The sequence below is a fragment of the Maniola jurtina genome, chromosome Z (assembly GCF_905333055.1).
Source record: "Maniola jurtina chromosome Z, ilManJurt1.1, whole genome shotgun sequence".
Lineage (NCBI taxonomy): Eukaryota > Metazoa > Arthropoda > Insecta > Lepidoptera > Nymphalidae > Maniola > Maniola jurtina.
Window position 1 is genome coordinate 12,435,252 of NC_060058.1, and position 27,152 is coordinate 12,462,403.

At 38.5% G+C, this 27,152-nt stretch overlaps 1 protein-coding gene across 1 annotated transcript in view; it reads right to left on the minus strand.

Moving 5' to 3' along the window:
- LOC123880049 (carboxyl-terminal PDZ ligand of neuronal nitric oxide synthase protein) overlaps window positions 1–22,611 on the minus strand; it is a 163,325-nt gene extending 140,714 nt beyond the window's left edge. Inside the window, exon 1 of the mRNA XM_045927935.1 lies at window positions 22,331–22,611. The gene's annotated coding sequence lies outside the window, so the exon portion shown is untranslated. The remainder of the gene's footprint in view (window positions 1–22,330) is intronic.
- Window positions 22,612–27,152: the final 4,541 nt, after the last annotated feature.

Genomic DNA, 27,152 nt, shown 5'->3' on the forward strand with positions numbered 1-27,152 from the left:
GGCCTGTGGATATTCCCGCAGTGAGTCTGACCCGTCCTTGAAACCTATTACAGGTCTGTAGTGGGAGAGCACCACTATAAAAATGCTATTTCAGCTTCGGCTGCAACGTGGGATCATAAGTGGCACGCACCACTTCCTAAAGTATGCTTGCATACGCTGCGCTGTTTATTTGGATGATGACGTGTGTGGGGGGGGGAGCTACTGTTCATTGGTATTTTATGTGCCATATTGATCTCTTGATTTATCGAGGGTCCCAGTATGACGATGGGATACCAAGGGAAGGCAGAAGCTCACCGTACGTGGCGTGGTGGAGCTACGTACCATCATTCACTCTAAACCCTTTTTACGCCAACTAGAGTGAATGATGCCGCACACAACTTCTTCCTTTCCTAAGGAAGAAGCACACTCACACACACACGTCTAATAAGTAGGGCTCTATATGAAGTGTTGTCTTGTAAGAGCAGTCTCATGATCCTTTCATATTTTAATGCGTTCCTATGCGGAACACACATTTTAATTCTCGAACTAGCACTTGTCTCACCATACCAAATGCTAAATAAATATTCATACACAAACAACACACTTTCAATACTCGAACTAAGTACGCACTGGCAATAGTCTTGCCGGACCGAACGCTCGAGAGACATTATACGCAATCACACATTTTCAATACTTGAACTCTGTAAAGTCGTTTAAGTCTGATGAACTCATTATTTCCGACGCTCTAAAAGTTCTTGGTTTATTATGGACACAACATTACAAGGGGTCCTACCGCTATACGATTCACGTGCCACTTTAAAGAAATTGTTTTAAAATGTAATCTTTAGAAAGATCCGAAAGAAAAATAGGGTAGAGTTTTTTAGGACCCCGTTAGTTCAGTTACAATTTGGGGCCGTGACCAGGATTGGTCATAACGGCTTAATAGAGTAGGGTAAAGTAGGCAAAAGCCTACAATTTGTTGCTCGTGAAATGGAAAGAGTCTGAGGAAATTTTGAGTTCATAAAGACTTGAACGACTTATTATCAGGGGGTTGTGGGGAAAAGATGATTGAAGAGAAGGAAGTAAGAATGTAGTAACTGTCTAATTGACAGGGGGTTGTGGTAGCTGGTTGTGTGTCGTGATTATGAGTGTTAGCTAGTGTACAAGTGCCCTGTTTTAAAGCATATATGCGCAAAGGTTATAAGAGATGGTATGATTGATGATTGACGGAGTAAATGTCAGAGAATAAGGAGCAAAAGACAAATAATAGATGAAAGGTGAACATAGCGAAAGAAAGAAAGTTTGATGAAGCGAAAGATGATAGATAAAATGTGGACAGAGCGAAAGACAGAAAGTTAGTTTGTTGAAGCGAAAGAATTAAATATATTGATCGATGATGGATTATAGGTGATGGAGACGTGGATTTTAAGAGGAATTATAGGGTAATCATGTTATAGCATAACACATGCTATAACGTGAAATCTTAATAAGTTTTAGATCAATGAAGTCATAAAATCAGAGTTTGTGAAAATTTAAGATATACCTAATAAATAAATAGATAGCTTAAAAAACGGAAACATTGATAGATGGAGCACTAGACACCTTAACTAGGGGAAATCAAGAATTATTAAATTGACGCTTAGGTAATTAAAAAGGGGATAGTGGAGAATACAGAAGTACTGTAATTAAATACTTAATATTGTTTAGAAACGAGAGAATGTTATGAGAATATTATCAGAATGTTGTCAAATGAATGTGTGAATAAATATTATGTATGTTGATTGACGATGAATGATATGACAAAGAAGTGAGGATAAAGTAGTAAGTTATGAAAGGGAAGTGTGTAGAACAAATGATATATTATGTAAATTCAATAAATAGTCAAATGAAGTGTCAAGCATGGATCGCTTTTGGATCTGGGTGTAAGAATAAAAATTTTAGATAGATTCGGCTACCATAGAATCATAAGATCAAAGGGTTGGCCATTGAAAGTGCAAAATAAACAGGGCTTGTATTTCCTAGTGTAAATTCTATTCAGAATGCTTCATAGAAGGTATTCTTTTCGCATACTTCATAGAATTTAGGGGGTTGAATGTAACGACCCTAGATTTTACACCAAAGTGTTATAAAATTATATAAAAATAATATTAAAATTTTTTTTGCTTCAATTTTATCAAAATCAGGTCAGTGAATACTTGTAGAGATGTACTTACACATACGAACCTAAAATTAATTCTTGTAGACGTTTTAATCTTAATGTGGGCCGTCCGCATTTTCGAAAAGAGGCAAACACCGTTTGGCATGTCGGTGATGCAGCGGCGCGATCGACCGCGGTCGAATTGCGTCGCGAACGATGTGTGCGCGGGCGTTAGTGCTCGAGAGTCGAAATCAAAACGTGAACGACGTAACCCCACAGCGGGACCGCGTGCATTTGCGTCGGCGGGCGGTGCCTGCGCGGACGTCGTAATGCGCGGAGATAATTGATTTGTTTAAACTCTGTACTGGGGCGATACATAAAGTTTATATTAAAGAATACTGAGTTGAGACTCGGACCCAGTTGGTGTTTGGAGAGAAACATTCTAAGCAAACACTCGAATAGAAGGGACCACTTTAATTACACAGATATATTTGTTATATAGGGGCGATACCTCCTAAGATCTAAAAGCGATTTATGTTTGAACTGTTGACGACGTGGCTGCTCAGGCGGGGAGAACCGCGTGTCCTCCGGATATTCGGTGATCTTTGCCTGAGATGGCTTTCGGTGATATTAACTAACTATCTGACATATGACAGAGCGCGTTGGAAGAAACTTATGCGAGGGAGAACCCTGGTGCCTTTGATGCTTTGTGAATCCTAACTGAGGAGAGCCCTAGTGTCTTAGGCGCTTTGTGAATCCTTTGCTGAGATGATTCTAATGTGCTTTAATAACAGACTGACCACAGAGGGCAGGTAATGCTGCTATTCTGTTTGTATTCCGACATTTGTTGGAATGCTTAACCGCCTTGTGGTGGTTACCCAATATTAATAACATACCCATACAAAATTACGCTAAAGCATATATACTGAAGGTTGGGTTAAGGCCTGTGGATATTCCCGCAGTGAGTCTGACCCGTCCTTGAAACCTATTACAGGTCTGTAGTGGGAGAGCACCACTATAAAAATGCTATTTCAGCTTCGGCTGCAACGTGGGATCATAAGTGGCACGCACCACTTCCTAAAGTATGCTTGCATACGCTGCGCTGTTTATTTGGATGATGACGTGTGTGGGGGGGGGAGCTACTGTTCATTGGTATTTTATGTGCCATATTGATCTCTTGATTTATCGAGGGTCCCAGTATGACGATGGGATACCAAGGGAAGGCAGAAGCTCACCGTACGTGGCGTGGTGGAGCTACGTACCATCATTCACTCTAAACCCTTTTTACGCCAACTAGAGTGAATGATGCCGCACACAACTTCTTCCTTTCCTAAGGAAGAAGCACACTCACACACACACGTCTAATAAGTAGGGCTCTATATGAAGTGTTGTCTTGTAAGAGCAGTCTCATGATCCTTTCATATTTTAATGCGTTCCTATGCGGAACACACATTTTAATTCTCGAACTAGCACTTGTCTCACCATACCAAATGCTAAATAAATATTCATACACAAACAACACACTTTCAATACTCGAACTAAGTACGCACTGGCAATAGTCTTGCCGGACCGAACGCTCGAGAGACATTATACGCAATCACACATTTTCAATACTTGAACTCTGTAAAGTCGTTTAAGTCTGATGAACTCATTATTTCCGACGCTCTAAAAGTTCTTGGTTTATTATGGACACAACATTACAAGGGGTCCTACCGCTATACGATTCACGTGCCACTTTAAAGAAATTGTTTTAAAATGTAATCTTTAGAAAGATCCGAAGGAAAAATAGGGTAGAGTTTTTTAGGACCCCGTTAGTTCAGTTACAAGCGGTCTTCCAACAAGATTTCAACATGGTTTAAGGGACAGAATAATCATTTCCGACGATGCATTAACGGTTGCTCTGGTACTGCAAATGTTCATGGGCGGCGGTAATCACTGAAAAAAAACGGTGGCAGGCAAGATGAATGTCTCTGCTCTGTGATAAATCATCTGAAGATAAAACTTCAAGAATTTGATTGTTAGGTAAAAATTAAAACTGTACCGTTTATACAAGTTCAATGACCATCGTTCTCATGGTCGGATGCATCTCCAATCAATGAGTAATCGAGTACAGTGAGCAACACGTTTTGATGGCATCATGGAAACTTAGTTCTCAAGACATTGTAATATAGGTCACTTTTGCTTGATATCATTGATATTTGTGGGTATAGGTGACGGGTAAAATTCGTGGTACTGCTAATAAGGAGCCTTGAATTATCGATTTTATGTAGTTTTCCTTTTTTAACCCCCGACCCAAAAAGAGGGGTGTTATAAGTTTGACTTGTGTATCTGTGTAGTATCTGTTTGTGGCATCGTAGCTCCTAAACGAATGAACCGATTTTAATTTAGTTTTTTTTTGTTTGAAAAGTGACTTGATCGAGAGTGTTCTCAGCTGTAGAAGAAAATCGGTTCAGCCGTTTGAAAGTTATCAGCTCTTTTTTAGTTTTCTTATAGAGGTTTTTGTGTCGGGGGTTTTTTATTTTTAAGTTATTATTGACTAAATGCATAATGTAATGCGAATCAGCTGATTTTTCCTATTAAACATTACTTACGTAACCCTTGAGTCAAAACTTTATTAGATCATCATCATTATCAACCGATAGACGTCCACTGCTGAAGATAAGTCTCTTGTAGGGTCTACAGTCTTGTGTTGTTTGAGTCCAGCGGCTGTCAGTGTCGTGTGTCCTAGTGGAGGGTCTTCCAAAGCTGCCCTTTGCGGTGCGAGGTTGCTATTCTAGTGCCTTGGGACCCGAAAGTCTATTGGTTTCGACCGTGGCCTGCCTATTGCCCTTTCAGCTTCGCAATCGGTTGATCGGTTACTTAGAGTAATGTTGTAGGTTAAGAGCTAAGCAGCAGAGCGCTTGGCATGCCTTCCACATTAGCATACGATTACTCAACGCATCATTTGCATTGCAGTCGTGACTCATGACTGACCACGTTCGGACCTGTAGCGTGTGATGACGCTTCAGTTACTAATGTTCCTTTCGACCGAATTTTGGCCACAGCGGCGGCAGAGGTTAGTTACTTACACGGGAGATATTAACTGCATAGTTTAGTTGGTAGTTATCACTAGGACGTATATTCGACTGCAGATGGCAAGGCCCTGGGTTCGATTCCCGGGAAAAAATAGGTGAGTATTTTCTCGGTCATTCTGTAAATTCAGTAAGTTCCAGGTTGGCTACATTGATACGGAGAAAGGAAGTTGGTAGTGCGTGACTCTTTGGTCACTCCCGTGCCTCAAGCAAGACCGTCAATCATGCGCCTGATCACTCTCCACTCATGACCGATTTTTGTCCTATCGAGCTATGACAGTAAGGGAATAAAGAGTGCACCTGTGTTTACGCACTTACACTTACGCATACTTGTCCACTATAATATCTCCTTCGCAAATAGCTAATCTCTTTAGAGATTGGCCGTTTGATCGGGAGTAGATATACATTATTATGTAGTATGTACTAGCGACCCGCCCCGGCTTCGCACGGGTGGACATTTATTTTTTCTATTTTCCCGGATAAAATATAGCCTATACGGATTCAGAAGAATCCCTCTAAGTAATGGTGAAAGAAATTTTGAAATCGGTCGAGTAGTTTTTGAGCCTATTCAATACAAACATACAAAAATACAAAGGTTTCCTCTTTATAATATTAGTATAGATATCTACTATATAGTATACACGCGAATCGCAAATAAAGTAAAAAGTATATATATGATTTTTATTAATAGACGACTTCAATGCAAAAGCACTTTCAAAAGTCGCGTAGAAAGTAAGCTAAGAGATCGTTCAAACACTTATGTTCTTTGGTTAAGTAAAAGTGATAATTATGCGCATGTCTAGGTCATGGATGCTCGTACTTCACATTTCACTTCTGACTAAAGCCCGAATCATTCTTCTAAAGAATACGCATATGAATTTTTCATTTTGGTCCGCTTGGATTAAAAAGTAAAAATCCTCGGGAACTCTTTCATTTTCCGGGATATAAGTACCCTACACCTTTGTCCGTCCTCAGGATGCAAGCTGTTTCCTTACAAAATATGCTTTTTAGGGTTCCGTACCTCGAAAGGAAAAACGGAAACCTTATAGAATCACTTTGTTGTCTGTCTGTCTGTTCGTCCGTCCGTCCATCCGTGCGTCCGTACGTCCGTTGTGTCTGTCAAGAAAACCTGTAGGGTAGTTCCCGTTGACCTAGACTCATGTTTGGCAGGCAGGTAGGTCTTATAGCACAAATAAAGGAATAAATCCGAAAACCGCGAATTTGTGGTGACATCATTAAATAAATTAAAAAGTTTTTAAATTTTCAAAGTAAGATAACTATACCAAGTGGGGTCTAATATATGAAAGGAATACCTGAACATTCTAAAACAGATTTATTTTTATTTTTATACGTAATAATTATTGATTTATCGTGCAAAATGTCCCTGAAAACGGAACCCTCGGTGCGCGAGTCCGACTCGCACTTGGCGGTTTTTAATAATAGTTTAGTACCTAATAATTTTGTTCTATGCTGTTTCGTTCGAGACTCTGGGACCCTGGGTTATCGCACACGAAAGCTTTTAGTGCCACAAGCTGATCCACACATCAGGTGACCCAAGAACTGGAGTTACTTCATCCAGGAGTAACGTTGGCTATTAATTATATAGGAAGCGCGGACGAAGTCGCGTACAAATGCTAGTTTATGACACAACAATAACATTTTTTATATATGAATAATAAATAACATATTAATTTATTAAAAAAAAAACCTATGTTTACTTAAACCTTTAACAGGGCTCTCCCCGTCACTAACTCCATACAATTGTAGCCCCAATTTCATTTGAATATTAAGCAACCAAAGTCCATGAAATGCAGACATATTCTAGAAACTAATATCTGTGCCTGTGGTGTTTTAGATTTTTCTAAAAATATGTAGTTTTAAAATTACAGGGGCACAAAGATTTGTATGTGAATTTTTAAGACCGGATAACTTTGAAACCGAATACTTTAACGGAAATCTGGAAAACCACAGACATAGATATTAGTTCCCGGAACGTTTCTACAAAATTCCATTGAGTATGATTGGTTAGTATTCCAATGAGAGACGAACTACGTTTGTATGGAGCGAGTGATAGAGAGACCCCTCTTAATAGTTTCTAAACAAAACGGTTGTGGCAGACAGACACCGAAGTGATTCCGTTATCTTTCGTTTGAGTACGGAACACAAAATTTATACTGTCCCCAAGAACTCCAAGGCCACGTAAACATTTTCCAAGGACAAGGCCGAATCCAGATTAGTCATTTATCCTGTAAGAGTCCCCGCAAACACATGGGATTTGGAAATTTTTGTTTATTCTAGCATGTTCTCCATTTTTAGGGTTCCGTACCTCAACAGAAAAAAAGGAACCCTTAGGATCACTTAGTTGTCTGTCTGTCTGTCGTATCTGTAAAAAAACTAAATTCCCGTTGACCTATAGAAACATGAAATTTGGCAGGTACCTAGGTCTAAAGCACAAGTTAAGGGAAAAATCCGAAGTAAAAGGAAGTCCGTGAATTTGTGGTTATATCACAAAAAATAGTACTAAATCAGATGGCGCTGTCAGTTATTAACTTATAGTGTTCTACATATTATTATTGGTGTTAGTACGATGTGTTTTTAACCCCCGACCAAAAAAAAGGGGTGTTATAAGTTTGACGTGTGTATCTGTGTATCTGTCTGTGGCATCGTAGCTCCTAAACTAATGAACCGATTTAATCTAGTTTTTGTTTTGTTTGAAAGGTGGCTTGATCGAGAGTGTTCTTAGCTATAATTCAAGAAAATCGGTTCAGCCGTTTGAAAGTTATCAGATCTTTTCTAGTTGTTACTGTAACCTTCACTTGTCGGGGGTGTTATAAATTTTTAATTTACACTTGTATAATATTTGAAAATCTTATATACACAGGCAGCAGGTTTATAACGGCATAGAAAAATTTAGTTCTTAGAGCTAGAGCTTATTGCTTCACCTTTTATCCATACAAGCAGTCGTGGAGTCACTTTACTCAAAAGGCTTACCTCCACCTGCAATCTAATAATGTTTTTAGAATTTCGATAGGGCTGCCCCGTTTCTGGGATATTTTTACAGACATGCGCAAAATATGGGCAACTTTGGTACCCCAACAGAGCCGTGAGTTCGACTGCTGTCATGTGAACCGATACAGCATGGTTTTAGCTTAATAATTTTACCTCACTCATTATTGGAGAAGAAAGAAAAAAGACGAAGCTCATTCTCCAAAAAAAATTTTAGACAACGAACCCACTTACATCCAAATTCGATATGTGTGTGCAAGCTCTAAGGGAGAGCAAGAGAAAAAGAAATAAATAAATGTATATTTCATGAGACAAAAGACAAAATTGGCAGATAAAGGGCCGAAAGGACCGGCTCTTGATAAGGGGTGACAGAGCTTCCTTAATTCCGATGTGGTGATCTCCAAGTCAATATCTATAGACCTTATAGAATATAGACCTTAGGACCTTCGATAGCCAATAAATTCCAAGTGTTTATTGTGAGATTCGCTTCAAAGATAAATTCGCACTTTGGCAAATACTCAGGGACGTAATTAGACCCGGAACTTAACGGAATGATGACTACTAGTCAAATCAGCAACTTTTTCTCAGACGTCAAAACGCTTGCTGTAAGGGAGCTTGTATGAAATACACAGATGTGACGTTATAAGCTTTTGATGTAATTCAACGTACAACGTAAATCGCTCATTTAAAAATTTAGTTGGTTAGCAAACTTAAAACTAACAGCGGACGTCAATTTTTAACCCCCGACCCAAAAAGTGGGGTGTTATAAGTTTGACGTGTGTATCTGTGTGTCTGTGTATCTGTGTATCTGTGTATCTGTCTGTGGCATCGTAGCGCCTAAACGAATGAACCGATTTTAATTTACTTTTTTTTGTTTGAATGGTGGCTTGATCGAGAGTGTTCTTAGCTATAATCCAAAAAAGTTGGTTCAGCCGTTTAAGAGTTATCAGCTCTTTTCTAGTTTTCTTGTAGAAAAGAAGGTTAGATAACCGTTAGGTTCATAATATTTTGTCAATTGACAAATGTCAAGCTGTCGAGATGGACGTTGCCTAAATACATAAATAATTATTTGAAAATGATGTTTTGGAAAACTCAGAACATCGATGGTCTTAAAGAACAAGTAAAGGAAAAAAAGTTAGCTATGCTGTATAGAGAAGGAAATTCCTTGGTGCAGTGCTGAGCGATGTGCTCTTAAAAGCTGGAGTTCCCGGACTCGATTCCTGGCAGGGGTACTTTGGAAATTTATAATTTCTAAATTGACTCTGCTCTGGTTTGGTTGGAGACTTCCGCCGTGGCTAGTCACCATTCTACCGGCAAAGCCGTGCTGCCAAAACATTAACGTCGCGTAGAATTTAAACCGATAAAGGATAGGCTTAGTAAAAATTACTATATCTCTACCAAGTTAGCTCGTTTCCATCTTAGATTACATCATTACTTAGGTACCACCAGGTGTCATCGCTGTGCAAGGCTAACTATAACGGAATAAAAAAGTCCATGGCACTATTCCTCAAAAAAATCCCCTAACGTTTTGTGATCAATGGAAGCCCCTAGCAATCATACTAATATTATAAAGGAGAAAGTTTGTATATGTGTGTGTGTGTGTGTGTGTGTGTGTGTGTGTGTGTTACTCCTTCACGCAAAAACTACTGGACGGATTGGGCTGAAATTTATAATGCACATAGATTATACCCTGGATTAGCACATACGCTACTTTTTATCCCGGAAAATCAAAGAGTTCCCACGGGAATTTTAAAAAACCTACATCCACGCGAACGAAGACGCGGGTATCAGCTAGTATAGAATACGGCATAGAGTTTCTTATTTGAGTTACTATCGCGCGTCCTGTTTTGAGCCACTGAAATAGACATAAGTTATAGTACACTGGAAGAAGTACACTGGAAGAAGTGTGCCATAAAAAATGGCTGTTGTTTTTTGTGCCGTTTCGAAGTGCCGGGAATTAAAAATTACACTTGGTGTCAAATGGTCTTCGTGTTGACAACTAACAGACACTTTGTTATCATAGTATCAACACAACTAATTGTTAGTGATAAGTTATCACTATTAACATTTAGTTCCGAGTACGGAACGCCTACATGACGCTCACTGCTGCAGTATCAACGCTAAAATGGCGTTACTCAAGTTCCTTCAAAAACAGGTCAGCAATCGCAAGTCCAGCGTACTTGTGTTAGGTAAAGATCTGTGGTTTCAGCCTTTTGTGGTTGTTCACGTGCGTATATTTATCTGATAATGCCTTTTGCGTAGTTAATTCCTAAAGCGAAAAGGACAATTACGAATTCTAGATAAATTATTACCAATGCTTAAACCACTGCCCCCAAACCCTTTACATTAATAAATCTTCAGCCGATTTAATATTGGTAACATGTCGCCATGTCGGAATTATATCGGCAATGAACTTAGAAGGAACAATGAGTAGTTTTAGCCAATGATAATAATTTCTGTAACTTTAAAGCTTCATAGCCATTACTCAATAAGTTTTGTCTCCAGGGTCCCTGAACGAGGAGGGGTTTTCTTGGGATAATATAGGGGTTAATAATGCTAGCTAGTAGCTGTTACCCTCGGTTCACTCGCGGTAATTCGAGTCATGCTAGGTATTCTCCAGAATCTATTTATTGTGGCATATTTGTAACTAAGAAGCAGGCTATCCTGGAAGGGGTATGGCAGTTTTTTACTAAACTCATACCCCCTTTGCTTTCTACATTCTTCAATCATTTTTTTAAGTTTAAGTTTGTCCACACATCTACAACCAGCACTCCAAGCGAAAATTTATAAAATTAAATTGATGGTACTGCATTTTCAACTTTAAATCCACGCAATTTAAGTTCATTTTACTCTGACGTTATTGTGCTCGAATTCCATCAACACTGGTGAGATGTAAAATCCTCATACTAACCACACAGAGCATGGGCACAGAATGACATGGCGTCGCCCTGGGACCTGGCCGATAACATCATTCTTCGACCACGACTGGAATTCACAATTATGTAGATTGGACGGCTCGTTTCCGTATCGCATACAAACTGAGCATTAACCCCGTGTCTGGTAGAGTCTTTATATTAAGGCAACTCACATACATATTTTTACCCGACTGTTATAGGAGGGCATAAAAAGCAGTTAAGCGGAATTTACATTACGATATTAGTGACACGAAATTTGTGTCACGACATTAATTTCATTATCAATTGCACGTCGTGTAAACGTCTAATTTCGTGCCACTAATTTCGTAATGTAAATTCGGCTTAATGTACGATTGCCGGTTCATCAGTTTCCTCACAATAGAAAAGTATCGTATTCTTCACCTGAGTAGTCTGAATGCGTGTAAAGTAAATAAATAAATTTCGTCAAACTTATAACACCCCTCTTTTTGGGTCAAAAAAGAGGGGGTTATAAGTTTTATATTTAAAAAAAACTTTTACGGGGGTTAAAAATACTTTTACACTTATTACAGGAAAACCTATAATAAGTCTGTTGTTTTAAAATAACATAGTATATCTTTTGTTATTATCCATACAAACTTGCGTTATCATCGTACGAAATTCTCCCCAGGCGATTTCAACTCGCACTTATCCGGTTTTTGACTCAAATCTCAAGTTTTTTTCTCAAAACAGGTAGTTACCCAATATAAACCTTTTCTACGATTAATTAGTACCTCAGGTAGGTAGTCTCCCACAAAGTGCATAGACATGACAATAGCAGAAATATCTTCTCTCTCAGCGTCGTAGTTGTGATTGCTGAGGATCCTGATTGATCTTACCCCTATATGTAACTGAACCCTGTGTATTCCCGCCGTCCGTCTGTCCCTTTGTACGCTCAGGTCTTTTTAAACTATGCAACGGATTTTAATGCGGTTTATGTAAATAGATAGAGTGAATGAAGAGGAAGTTTTATACGTATAGTTAAATATCGTTTCGTGTTAATTTGTTGAAATTTGACGATAATAATAATTTATTGTTCGTGATGTCGGAAGAAATGCCGAATGAAGCTTTCACCGAAAATGCTGTCTTTTTCTATTGAAATATGTGCATATAACACAAGTGTAAATTAAAAATTTATAACACCCCCGACGATCCAAAGTATCTGAATTTTCCAAAACATCATTTTCAAATAAATAATTATGTATTTAGGCAACGTCCATCTTGACAGCTTGACATGTGTCAATTGACATAATATTATGAACCTAACGGTTATCTAACCTTCTTTTCTACAAGAAAACTAGAAAAGAGCTGATAACTCTTAAACGGCTGAACCAATTTTTTTGGATTATAGCTAAGAACACTCTCGATCAAGCCACCTTTCAAACAAAAAAAACTAAATTTAAATCGGTTCATTCGTTTAGGCGCTACGACGCCACAGACAGATACACAGATACACAGACACACAGATACACAGATACACACGTCAAACTTATAACACCCCTCTTTTTGGGTCGGGGGTTAAAAATAACCACAGTGTAATGTCACTACAGGTCACCACATTAGTATTTATATTGCAACCGTACTAAGCCGAAGTAAGTCACTAGTTGACCTTATAATGGGAGGGGCTTTTCTTGGGATGATAATGCAGTGAGCTCCCAGATCCTTCCGCATACGACTCAACTGATTTTGGCTCTTAAGTTTAATGATTTCGTTATCATTGTTGGTGATAATAACCAGGAGCAACGGCTCCGAGGTAAGGAGGAGACGATCTCCCATCCAGTTACCTACGCGTTGCTTGACCAGAAAAATCGACTATGTGCTGCCACAACTCACAAATACCTACACCGTCCCTGTCCCTCAGAAATATGTTGAGATATAGTTTATTGTATCCAACTCTATCAGGCAAATCGCTTTGAAAGCTTTCTTGGAACGTTAATAAAGCGATTAAATAAAGCGAGTTAATAAAGCGTTAATAAAGTTTCTAATAACACTTTGATTTCACAATGACATCATGCAGGTTGAGAAATCTTCAAATGCACTGAAGTCACCTGATATTGTTTTGTTCTGTCGAATTACTGCTAAAGCAATTTTCGCGTTATCGACAAAAAATGTGGGGATTTTCCTACAACGCATTCTTTCTTTAAAAACATCAGTTTTGAAACTTCCCGCGTTGGCGATAAGTCAACAAGTGTAAATTAAATAACACCCCCGACAAGTGAAGGTTATAGTAACTAGAAAAGAGCTGATAACTTTCAAACGGCTGAACCGATTTTCTTGGATTATAGCTAAGAACACTCTCGATCAAGCCACCTTTCAAACAAAAAACCGGCTAAGTGCGAGCCAGACTCGGGCACTGAGGTTTCTGTACTCGGGTATTTTTTCCAACATTTTGCACGATAAATCAGAAACTATTATACATAAAAATAAATAAAAATATTTTGTAGAATGTATAAGTAAAGCCCTTTCATATGATACCCCACTTGGTATAGTTATCTTACTTCGAAAATTGAAACACTAACAGTAACTAGAAAAGAGCTGATAACTTTCAAATGGCTGAACAGATTTTCTTCAATTATAGCTAAGAACACTCTCGATCAAGCTACTTTTCAAACAAAAAAACTAAATTAAAATCTGTTTTTTCGTTTAGGAGCTACGATGTCACAGATAGATACATAAATACACAGACACACAGATACACAGATACCTACGTCAAACTTATAACACCCCTCTTTTTGGGTCGGGGGTTAAAAATAGGTATGTATTATTGTCTGCATACATCATACAGGTGAAGTCACCTCAAAATGGTTAAATTAAATTGACGTCGAAGATGCCTGTAGTAGGTACTCCGTCATAGACTACAGGCCCATGTTTAAAAATGGGTGGGTCATATGAACCACCAGGTGACGTATACAGGACGATATAAGAGCATAAAATAATAAGTTTCAGCACTATGCCGTCACTTGTAAGCTGTCCAACAGAGTGCTGGTGAGAATTGAAAAGTGCAGGTAGAGTGAGTACATTTTGGTCATATATTTTTGTACGGCATTTTTACCATCGATAGATCCATGAAAAATAATAAGAAAGCGCGCAGTGCCGTAAAAAAATGGTGCGCCACAAAGTCAGTAAATGTTTTTATTTTCTGACAATTTCCGGGGTAAATTTGGTCATTTAATTCTGTACGGCACTAGTTTCATACTGTTTCAATACAGCCTCTAATCCATTATTCCGCAACGCCGTACAAAAATCATGCGACAAGGGGAAAAAATTGAGGGTAGCAACCCCCTCTCTTTCCGTGGTCCGGGGGGTGATTTGAAACAACATAAAATTAATTTATTTTGAAAGTGTTTTATGCATAGATAATATTTTTTTACATGCCGTACATTTTCGTTGGTCCAAAGGTTTGTAGGGGATGTGGATATTATATACACACCCGTTCACTTCAGTTAGACGGCATAGTGATTTTATCATATTATCAATTGTTCTCTTCAAAAATATGTTAATGCCGTACAGTATCAGATGGCCATAAAGTACTACACCCTTAAAATGGTAGCGTCATTTTCATCAGCCTAAAAGATATGGTCTGCATTAAAATATACGGCATAATTTTTTCCTAATTTATTTATCTTAATACTATTTAAAACAAGGGAAAAGCGTAGAAAATTGCTATATTTTATTAATCTATGAATATTTAAACTTTTGCAATAATTTGAAAAATTTCAGTTTTTGTATTTATCTATAATTTTTTTTAGAACAGTTTCTTTTGAACGGCAATACTATATAACAATAGTATTTTACACTATCATGTTAAAAAAAAAGTTGCCGTACAGAGTCAAATGATTTTACAGCTTTAAAAATTAAGTATACCATGAAATTAAGATAATTATTGATACACATTCAAATGAACACTAATTTTTTTACGGCATTATTTTTAATAGTACTTTTGAGTGCTAGATAATGTTTTGGAACCAAAGCCGTACTTTGTCAAATCACCCCCCGGACCACGGAAAGAGAGGGGGTTGCTACCCTCAATTTTTTCCCCTTGTCGCATGATTTTTGTACGGCGTTGCGGAATAATGGATTAGAGGCTGTATTGAAACAGTATGAAACTAGTGCCGTACAGAATTAAATGACCAAATTTACCCCGGAAATTGTCAGAAAATCAAAACATTTACTGACTTTGTGGCGCACCATTTTTTTACGGCACTGCGCGCTTTCTTATTATTTTTCATGGATCTATCGATGGTAAAAATGCCGTACAAAAATATATGACCAAAATGTACTCACTCTACCTGCACTTTTCAATTCTCACCAGCACTCTGTTGGACAGCTTACAAGTGACGGCATAGTGCTGAAACTTATTATTTTATGCTCTTATATCGTCCTGTATACGTCACCTGGTGGTTCATATGACCCACCCATTTTTAAACATGGGCCTGTAGTCTATCACGTACTCAAGTTGTTACGAGTTGAGACATTCACCCAATTCCTTTGCATCATTAACTTACCCTCGATCAATTTGCCCGCACAAATACAGAGATGGGCTCTCCAAACTTTATTACGAACTTCTCGAAAGCCAAACAGAACACTTGGAAGCTTGTTCGCGACAGCCTGGCGAGGTAGTAGGTACCTATACTTAGTGCATTTTGAGAAAGGATTCACTATACTATATTCCTACGTACTATATACGAATTATACATACTATATATACATATAATATATATGCTATATTTACTCTGTGACAACTGTCATGTCAACGGTGCGATTTTTAACCCCCGACCCAAAAAGAAGGGTGTTATAAGTTGGACATGTTTATCTGGGTATCTGTCTATGGCATCGTAGCTCCTAAACTAATGAACCGATTTTGATTTAGTGTTTTTTGTTTGAAAGGTGGCTTGATCAAAAGTGTTCTTAGCTATAATCCAAGAAAATCGGTACAGCCGTTTGAAAGTTATCAGCCCTTTTCTAGTTACTGTAACCACTTGTCGGGGGTGTTATAAATTTTTAATTTACACTTGTAGCTCAGATAGGTTCTTAAGGTTCTATAGGCAGATATTGGTAGCGTATTTTTTTTACGTTGACACGGTGCTTATAATATGGGGTGTCCTTTTTCAAAACGTATGCATTACAAAGGCTTATTGCGATCAGCCTTGTACACGTAAGCCCAATACCAAATATTACACACACGTTACATGGTGAATGAAATCCGTTCTCGCTCAGAGAGCATAGAAATTATTAAAAACTAGCTAACGCCCGCGACTTCGTCCGCGTGGATTTAGGTTTTTTGAAATCCCGTGGGAACTCTTTGATTTTCCGGGATAAAAAGTAGCCTTTGTGCTAATCCAGGATACTATCTATCTCCATTCCGAATTTCAGCCAAATCCGTCCAGTGGTTTTTGCGTGAAGGAGTAACAAACATACACACACACACACACACACACACACACACACACACACACACACATACAAACTTTCGCCTTTATAATATTAGTGTGAAGTGTGATATAATATTAGTGTGATTAGGTAAATAATAGAAATACTACGCGTTTTGTAGCTGTTTCTTTAGTTTGCTTTAAAGATAAACAAATTGCAGAAATCTTCTTAGAGGAACGCGTAAGCGGCGCGATTTGCCCGGAGTAAATTCTTCTTTTATTTTCCCTCACATTTTTACCTATATTTGCGGAGTTGATAAAATTTCTCGATTTTGAATTCCGGCCATACTCCTCCAAACAAGGAAAATGCGGAGAGAAACCGCTTCAGTAATTTACCTGTGATGCCTGAACGATCATACGAGACTATTGTTTTGGGATCTTTTCGAATTTCAGACTAGCTTCTGCCTTCGGCTTCGCCCGACTGAAAGGTTAAAAAATTCTTTACAAGTCACTGTCACAGTGTTACTCGTTGCAACCTTTTTTACATTAGCATGCCCGACGAGTCACACCCACAGCTATAGTGTGACTGGTCGGGCATGCTGATGTAAAAAAGATGTGACTCCTTGGGAAAAAAATCAATGGACTCCCTACAAGTCACACTGTTACACGTTTGGGTGTGACTCGTTGGGCACCTACTGACATGGCGATGACAGTTTCGATTATAGTTGCGAAAGTTACAAGGTAAGTACAATACACTCTAAGCTGTCTGTTTTAGGGTGGATAGGTAAACGGAATAAGTGGATTGAGCGTGTAAATGACAAATGAAAGGACAAACTATCTGCCTAAGTAAAATATTCTTATAGGAGTCTATTTGCCAGAAATCAGTGTCTAAATACTAGGAGTGTATGAGATTAATTTCAGAATTTCCTTTACCCCGTCGGTAAAGATGCCCTAGGTGCTTCAGCTAATTTAAGTTGACGAACTATCATACTATACCTACCTACTTCAGGCGTTAAACTTCTGTATACTTACTTGGTGGTTATTCTAAGTTACTTAAGAGCAAAATATAAAATGCATACATATACATACACATACATACATGTACAAATTAATACATATATCATATACATACATATTATGCATATACATATATCATATCGGTTTTAAATTTTAATACAAATGCGAGACTGTATTTTTGGTGTACCGTATTCAAAATATTCGAAAAAGATTTAGACCATACTCCGCGACGCTGGCCAAGTGCAGATCGGCAAACTTGATACACCCATGAGAACATTATGGATACCTCTCAGGTAGGGAACCTTTGATCAGCCGAATAGGAGGCGGATGTCTTAACCACTGCCTAGTGGTTAAGACATCCGCCTTGATAGCCTTATCACGGCATGATAATTTTATGATACCTAACCTACTATACAAAACCCCGACCGTGAGTAAACATTTCCAGGAGCTACAAGTATAAATTAAAAATTTATAACACTCCCGACAAGTGAAGGTTACAGCAACTAGAAAACAGCTTATAACTTTCAAACGGCTGAACCGATTTTCTTGGATTATAGCTAAGAACACACTCGATCAAGCCACCTTTCAAACAAAAAAACCTAAATTAAAATCGGTTCATTAGTTTAGGATCTACAATGCCACAGACAGATACACACGTCAAACTTATAACACCCCTCTTTTTGGGTCGGAGGTTAAAAAGTCTTAGGTACGTTAGCTTTACACGGCTCATCAGGTTCACTTTAACGAAAGTTGGCACAGAAATAGTTTGCATAAATTTGCAGTAGCCAATCAGGTCCCGGAAAATTAAAGAGATCCCACGAAATTTTCAAAAAATCTTCATCTGACCTATCTTTAGCCCACTTCCATCTTAGACTGCATCAACACTTACCACCAGGTGAGATTGCAGTCAAGGGCTAACTTGTATCTGAATAAAAAAATTAAAAATTCTAGTCGAACGAAGTCGCTGGCATCGTCTAGTAGGATAATAAAATAAAAATGTATCAAATTTCTTAATAAACGCCCAATTGCTCCGAGAAAAGTATTTGCTTTTCTTAAATTAAATAAAGACTTTGAGTTTCAGAGGGATCGAAAGCTCCTTGAAATTGTATTACCCAAAGGCATCTAAACATCTAGGTAATAAACAAGGTTAAATTATCGCTAGGTCTCATTTCTTATGGGACAGAAACAGCTTTCCCCGCTATGAGGGTCCATAGGGAGCTCCTTAGCTAACATAGTTTCATTGAAATAATAACGTTCTAATCTAACTGCATTTCTGCCACAGCCAAAGCTGCCAATCTCAGCGATTTTTTTTCACTATAGCCAAGCGCTTGACCATAATCACACCTGATGGAAAGTGATGATGTGGTCTAAGATGGGACGCGTTTACCTAGAAGGTACCTATTCACTCTTGTTTTAAAGATACCCGGATTGTAATTGGTAGGAAAGATTTTAAGCAATGAAATATGCCTTGCTTTAATTGTGAAGGTTTCCTAATGAAATTTTCGTGAGGAATCCTGCATGCCTTAGAGTTCTTCGTGTAATGTTTTCAAATCTGTGTGCAAGATAGCAAAGTCAAACTTGATCAGCATGGTGGACTATGGCCTTCTTCTGAGAGGAGATCCGGGACCCGTGGGCTGGCGATGGCTTGAGATGATGAAAAATTTAGACCCTACTACATCCGTTGTTCATTTAAATTAGGTACAGTGATTGTTGTTTTGGGTTTCATTTTAATTACTAGATGATGCCCACGACTTCATCCACGTGGTTTTAAATTTTGATAAATTCCCGTGGGAACTTTATGCTTTTCCGGGATAAAAAGGTGCTTATGTTAATTTTCGGGACGTAAGCTATCTCTGCACCAAATTTCATACAAATTAGTTCAACGGTTAGACTTTTAAGAATCCCGTGGGAATACTGTGTCTTTCCCGGACAAAAGTAGCCTATGTCCGTCCCTGGAATATAAGCTAACTCTGTACCATCCAAATCGGTTAAACTGATGGACTGTGAAAAGCTAGCAGACAGACAGACACACTTTCGCATTTTATTACATACATATTCGTATGTATGACCAAGAATTATATTTCTGCGAATTTATCTGAAGGCTTGTTTTGTAATACCTTGAATACCATAGGTACATGATATATGAATACCTATAAATATATGATTACGATCACCCACAGTGGTGTTTGTAATTTGTAGGCATGCATTCAAGCGAACATGAATTCTCAAACAATTACGAACGGGAGATTCAGAGGCATAGAGACGTGTGACCTATTTCCGAAAACCCATATCATTATTGATTGTACAGGGTAAGCAATGTTGATCCACGTCGGTAACTTGATGGCTACTTTGAACTTAGAACAAGATTGATGCCTAGACATACCTAAAGCTTCAACACACATTGGCTTTTTATACATACATCATTTTCTACATACGAAGAGCATACAAATTAATCCTTTATTTTTAAGCCTATCCTGTATTTTATTATTTGTCACAGTATACCTACTAATAATAATAAAATATTAATAATAATAATTAAGCAATAAATATGTTTAAATAAATAAATTAATTAGCTGATGATCGCCCCTTCGTTTGTGTAAATTTAGATTTTTTTAATCCCGTGGGAGCTCTTAGTTTTTCCGGGATAAAAAATAGCCTATGTCCGACTCGAGGATGCAAGCTATCCCTGTACCAGATAAATTATGCTCGCGACTTTGTCCAGGTGGATTTAGGGTTTTTAGAAAATTCCATGGGAGCTCATTGATTTTCCGGAACAAAAGTAGCCTGATGTAAGCTATCTCCGACAGTTTACATCCCAGACACACTTTCACATTTTTAATATAAGTATGAAGCTTTATTCTATAAAAGGGAGTATGGTATCATGAAACCCTTAAACAAGCTTTACCTGTCTAAGCCTAATGCTATTTAACTTGTTTTGTTATAGGATTAAAAATATCTTGTTGTTTTGGAAGGTTTGTGGTTTAAATAAATATTCGTACCTACTAGTAAGTTGTAGTGGAGTTTTACGTTTAATTTTCAATGAATAAAGTCTTATTTTATGGAATTTGTCTCATGTGATGGAATGGAACTGTCTGCGATAGCCCAGAGCCTAAGCTTAACTTTTCGTAATTATGTGCATGTGTGTTCAGCATTGAAAAATCACTTGCTTTAACAGTGAAGGCAAACATCTTGAGAAAATCTACCTGCTTAAGAGTTCTCCATAATGTTCTCAAAAGGTGTGTGAAATCACAGTGTGCCAATGGCTAATCCAAGCTAGCGTGGTGAACTACGGCCTAAACCCTACTCTTCTGAGAGTAAATCCGTGTTCACGATGGGTTTATCATTATGATGATGAAGATGTTATTTTAAGGAATTTGTATGACGTAATGGAACTGTCCTACAATGGTCGTGATTATCGTATATCAGACAACGACTAGTTTTACATTGAATTTGTTGTCGACATTTAGTTGTATTATAACTTATAACCGCACCTGGTGCAGTATCATTTAGTATGAATCATCCTGCATCACCTAATGCAATACTTTAAGGCCAGTAAACAAAGGTTTTAGTCATATCTGTATTACTCTGTATTGCCCACAGGTTACAATGTTCGCAGCCCCGGCCCTTTCAAAGTGCATTCCTCTGTATATCAATCATCCCAAGAATGTTAAATAATAATTATTAATTTATCTTTTATCCGCTTATTTAAATCAATTATGCTGGTAGGTAAGACACCGATGGGTAAGCTAAGAAGTTCAAGTAGAAACCTACTGAACTATGAGGTTTTTGAAGAAATACTTTGCAGAAAAACTTTCGACTTCAGCAAGAAGCATTTTACGATTATTTCATTTATTGGCTGTGAACTAGGTTTTAACGAAGTTTTAGCGAAGAACTTGAAACAGTTGAGCTTCCAATAAGTAGATACTTACATACTTACCTACTACCTACCTAATTCAGTTCAACAAAGTTGTGGAACAACTTTGTTGACCTAAAATTATAATAATATTAATAATAAAATATTAATAATTATATTGTTGTCCAAATGCACTTGGCATCAGCTCAGTTACTCCAATTTTTTGTACCCGAGTCTAATTAGATGAATTTGCAATTGTCCGTCTGTCATAATAATTATGTACTTTGGTAAAATATGTAAGTTGATAGTTCTTAGTCCAAAATTACCTAGGTAGGTACATTCAAATTTAATAAAATTTATGGGAATGCCGAAAGAATTAAAATAGGATTATAATTAAAAAGTCACAAATTGAACCGGGCTATTAAAATCATTATCTCTAGACATATTTTATCCCAGGAGCAAAACGGCTTAGCGGTAGTTGAACAACAAAGACTATTCTGTTTGGCTATTCTTACATACTAATAAAAATTTATCCGCTAGGTAAAAGTTATCAATATGATTTATATTAGGTACACGTTAGTTCATGTATGAAATGGTGTAATTAGAGTTTTAATTTTTATTAGTAAGACGGAATGTTTTGGTGTAAAGTTTCTGGGGCAGAGCCAATTAGAGTCAACTACAATAAGCAACAAGAAACCAACGACTAACAGACATTATGTGCGTGTTATGAGACCACAATGTGGACCCAGTTCCTTGAAATTAAATGTTTATAAACCGAGCCTTTGTTGACTAGCGAGGAGTGGCGAGGCGTGAGGTTTGTGGAATCCGACGACTGCAACTTTATAACTAAATAAATAGTTATTCCAAGCAACCGATCAACCCACTCACGCATCTCTATGACTACATCTAAAGTTGTATTCGAGCTCTTTGAACAATATTTTTCCAGTAATGTCCGTTTCACTTACCGGTTTATTGAGAACTTCGGGTAACCATGACCGGAGCTTACACACGTCGAAAACTTTTAAAAGTTTCGTCCGAGTTTTCACGGGCACGATAAAGTTTTTAGATGCGAACGCGGACCGTCTCAGGTCATCGAGGGAGCTTCGAAGTGAATCTTGTTTCGTAATAGATGTTTTTTGTGTCGGGAACAGGTTTTGGAGAGTGAGTTTGTAAGTTTGGCGCGGCGCGGCGGTACAGGCACGCGGTCGTCGAGGGGAGGCAGCGCGCGGTGCGAACTGAGTGCCGACTGCCGAGCACCGAGCGTGCGGGCCGAGACTCGGGGCTCCAAGCACCGAGGCGCTAAGTGCGGAATGGCGGCCGCTGTCGGAAACTTTCAGCGCGGCTTGGGCTCCACGGAGGCGGTGGCGGGAGCGGAGCGGCAACGTCGCCCGCGCTTTCCGCCGCTAAAGCCTCTACCGACAGGACCAACTTCCTCCCGCCCACATGCTCGCGTTCCAACCCATTAGGTGCCATTAGTGATACGAGTACGTAATGCAATTTAGTAGCCGCTCCTCGAACTTCCGATACCGGAACAAACTTTTGGATCTCTTTTTTGGGTGTCTACCCGGAAATCGGGTACCTATGTGGGATTTACTATTAAAACACAGAGATTCGTAATACATAATATGTGTAGGTGCCTATGCCTCTTGTTAAAGTCAAGTAGTCTCGAATTGTCTGTAACGACCGCTAACTTAGCTCTAACTTGTGTGAAACGACGACACCCTTTTGCCCTTTTGTTAAAACGCGACCCCTTTATGAATTCTTGTTCTGTTCAAGGACCATAAATTCCTTGGTAAGGTAACGTGGTTCGCAGATCGCCAATGAAACGTCGGTAATTTATACATAGATAAACATTTTTATTTTACTGATCTTATTTCTACTCACAGATCAGGCACGGTAATATGATCAGGTATTGCTTTGTTGACTAAGTATGTATGCATGCTTTTATCCATCTTTTATTAAAAATTTTATCCTCATCACCACGGTTTTTTCACTCTCGCTCACGTCATCGTGACAAAAGTCCACTGTTGATCTCAAAAGATGACTTATGGTATGTGACAGGCCAAGTAATGTTGCCGAATGGTTGCCGACATGTTGCCGACGATTGGTTTTTTAAAAATAATACATATAATGCAGTAATGCTCTTGTCAATATAACAACGTTTTTAGTAAATTTTTTTTTTGTGTAGACGTAATGTGCGATTTTTTAAAAGCAACAGAACACTGCAATTTTTTCCCATGTGCCAACACTTGGTTGGATAATATGTCGGAGAGCAAGTTGGTCGCCTGTGTATCGCATGCCTCGGCGGGCCACCGACGGCGATATTATGATTGTTTCGTCATTTGTTATCTGCTCCCGCGGGAGCAGTTGCCTCGATTTGAGCAACTCCGCACTAAACAGCCGGTGTTTGGTCAGGCGAGCAAGGGGCAAAGTTACCTCACACTTATAACGCAAACTTTACTGATGCTACACGTGCGTGTAACTTTGCCCCCAATGTCCAACATTTTATGCTTTCAAACTTTTATATCGACTGTACATCTCTGTATATATGTTTTTCAATATATGTATAGTCGTTTATGAGCCAGAGACTACGAAATTCAACGCATGCAGAACTGTCGTAAGTAAAGGTACTATTTTTAAATTAAATAAATAGGTAAGTTGTTATCAAAAACTTGACTCCATCTGCAAGCGTTGCGTACAGTTGCGTATCAAATCCGCATCTCCCTTGATACCAAGGTCCACCATAATAGGTACCACTACCACTTCGATAAAATTGTTAACTACTTTTTATATACGTAAAACTGCAAAATTGAATATTTAAACATTTTCAGAAAAAATCCTCCAGGATCACCAACCAGCACCACCAGGAGCACCAGATCTAATTTAGGATTAAGTATAAATGAAACAACGTGTTAGGAAAGTTAAATGGCTATTAGGGCAGTTTTTCAGCGAAGAAAGAGGGTCGCCCTCAGAATAAGAGCGAAAACGTGTACACTTCACCCGCTCACTTCAGCCGAAATTAAAGCTCGGCCCGGGATAAGCTAAAAAACCGGCCAAGTGCGAGTCAGACTCGCGCACTGAGGGTTCCGTACTCGGGTATTTTTCCCGACATTTTGCTCGATAAATCAAAAACTATTATTTTTAAAATGAATAAAAATCTGTTTTAGAATGTAAGTACAAGTAAATACCTTTCATATAATACCCCACTTGATGTAGTTATCTTACTTTGAAAATTGATTTGTAACCACAAATTAACGGTTTTCGTATTTATTCCTTTACTCGTACTATAAGATCTACCTACCTGCCAATTTTCATGATTCTAGGTCAACGGGAAGTACCCTATAGGTTTTCTTGACAGGCACGACGGACGGACGGACAGACGGACAGACAGACAGACAACAAAGTGATCCTATAAGGGTTCCGTTTTTCCTTTTGAGGTACGGAACCCTAAAAAATGGTCAAGTGCGAGTCTGGCCTTGCTTTTAGGGTTCCGTACCTACATAATTATGAACATTTTTTTTTAATGGACAATATATTTTGGGTGCATAAGATATTTCATTTCCGAGCCATTGCAACAAACCGTGAAAGAAAAACCCCAAAAATGTTTGTTTATTTTGGTCAATTTTACAAACTACAAACTATTGTTTTCAGAATAAATCATCGATTTTGGAGCGCCACCAAAAATTACATACATTTATTTAAAATACAGTATAGGCATGGTACGTAATATACCGAAATTTCAAATTCCTAACCAGGTTAGTTTTTAAGACCCCGTCACAAAAACGGTCTAAAATTGACCACTCTGATGGCCCCCCTTTTTTTAAATAAAAAAGAATAAAAACTAAAATTACTACTCTACTTAATAAATTGCCCCCATGCTAAGATATCATGTATCCGAGATAGAAACTAAATTTGTACAAGATTTCATTAAAAATTGATTTCATGGATGGGCCGTGAAAAGCTAGCAGAGAGACAGACAGACACACTTTCGCATTTTATAATATTAGTATGGATGTAAAATTGTACCAACGGTACTTTATCAAGCGAGCTTTAAGACAACAAACTGTAATAACCTTTTTTTAAAATAAAAATAGCGAGCAAGGGAGCAGGCAGGTCACCTGATGTGAAGTGATTACCGCCGCCCATGACCATTTGCAGTACCAGAGGAACCGCCAATGCGTTGCCGGCCTTTCAGGAGTTTAGGTGTTCAGGAGTTCAAGAGTGGACCAACGTCGGCCCCTTGAATAACCCCATGTTGTAATCTAATGGGAACACCGCCGAATGCAGTTGATTCCACAGTTTGCATGTGCGTGGAAAAAAGGATCTGGCACAACGGGCGCTCAAAGTGCACCAGGCACCGGGCATCTTATGAAATGTCTATGATATTTAATGTACTAGGCCATCACAGAAATACAGAAGTCGCAAAATCCGTGAATCTCTATAATCGTCCACGTTCCCTCCCCCAGAGCAACGTCCGAGCGGTCGGGGTAATGGAGCGTGATAAATACCTACACCTGCTCAGGGCTGCCATGTTGTGTCTATCAATGTTAACTTACTCCATCCCCATAAAATATGATGTAAGTACCGCAAGACTCTACTCGCCCAAGTTTTATTTTATTTTATTCAGACACAACGCAGCCCTTGACCGCAATCTCACCGGATGGTAAGTGATGGTGCAGTCTAAGATTGAAGCGGGCTAACCAGGATGGGGTATGGCAGTTTTATTGAACCCAAACCCCTTTGGAACACACGGAATCGTGTTGGATCGCTCAATCGCTTAGCGGCACGGCTTTGCCGGTAGGGTGGTAACTAGCCACGGCCGAAGCCTCCCACCAGACCAAACTAAAGAATTAAAAATAACGAAATTCCAAACACCTGCCGGGAATCGAACCTGGGACCGGCCACGAATAAGACCACAGCGCTGTCACTGCGCCAAGGGGGTCGTCAATAATCCATTTTCACCCTTATGTTACAGTTCACAGAGTCCACAGGCAAACACGTCCTATCTTAAGGACATCATCATGTCCCATCAAGATAGACTCGATCGGTTGCTCTAGGACACCCCGATGTGATTGAAGGACAAACCAAGAAACCAAGAAATAAACAAACAAACACACTTTCGCATTTATAATATGGGTAGTGATAACATCCCTCTATTTGCATCGGGGGCAAAAATATTTCATTGGAGAATATAAAAAATATATTCGATAAAAAATTCTCGTAATATCATAATAGGTGTCAACTTGTCATGAAGCTGAAAGCCGGACTCGAAATAGAAAACTCGTTCACGTGCCGCTTATAACTTCCATATTTTTCACGACACAACATTTGACCTTTCGGATAGTTGTTTTTAAAGTATTCGACATACGGTATATTCTTTTTGACCCCCGACCCAAAAAGAAGGGTTTTATAAGTTTGATGTGTTTACGTATCTGTGTATCTGTCTGTGGCATCACCTAAACTAATGAACCGATTTTAATTTGTTTTTTTTTTGTTTGAAAGGTGGCTTGATCCAGAGTGTTCTTAGCTATAATCCAAGAAAATCGGTTCAGCCGTTTGAAAGTTATCAGCTCTTTTCTAGTTCTGTAACCTTCACTTGTCGGTCGTGTTATAAATTTTTAATTTACACTTGAACTTATAAAATCTAATAAAAAAAACCATTTGTTGAGAGTTCATAGTTCTATCACATCTGCCTGACTGTTTGTCTATCCACTTGAATGATAAAATTAATGAGCCATAAATTATTACCCATATCGATAGGTAAAGTTTAGTATGCGACGGGTCGAG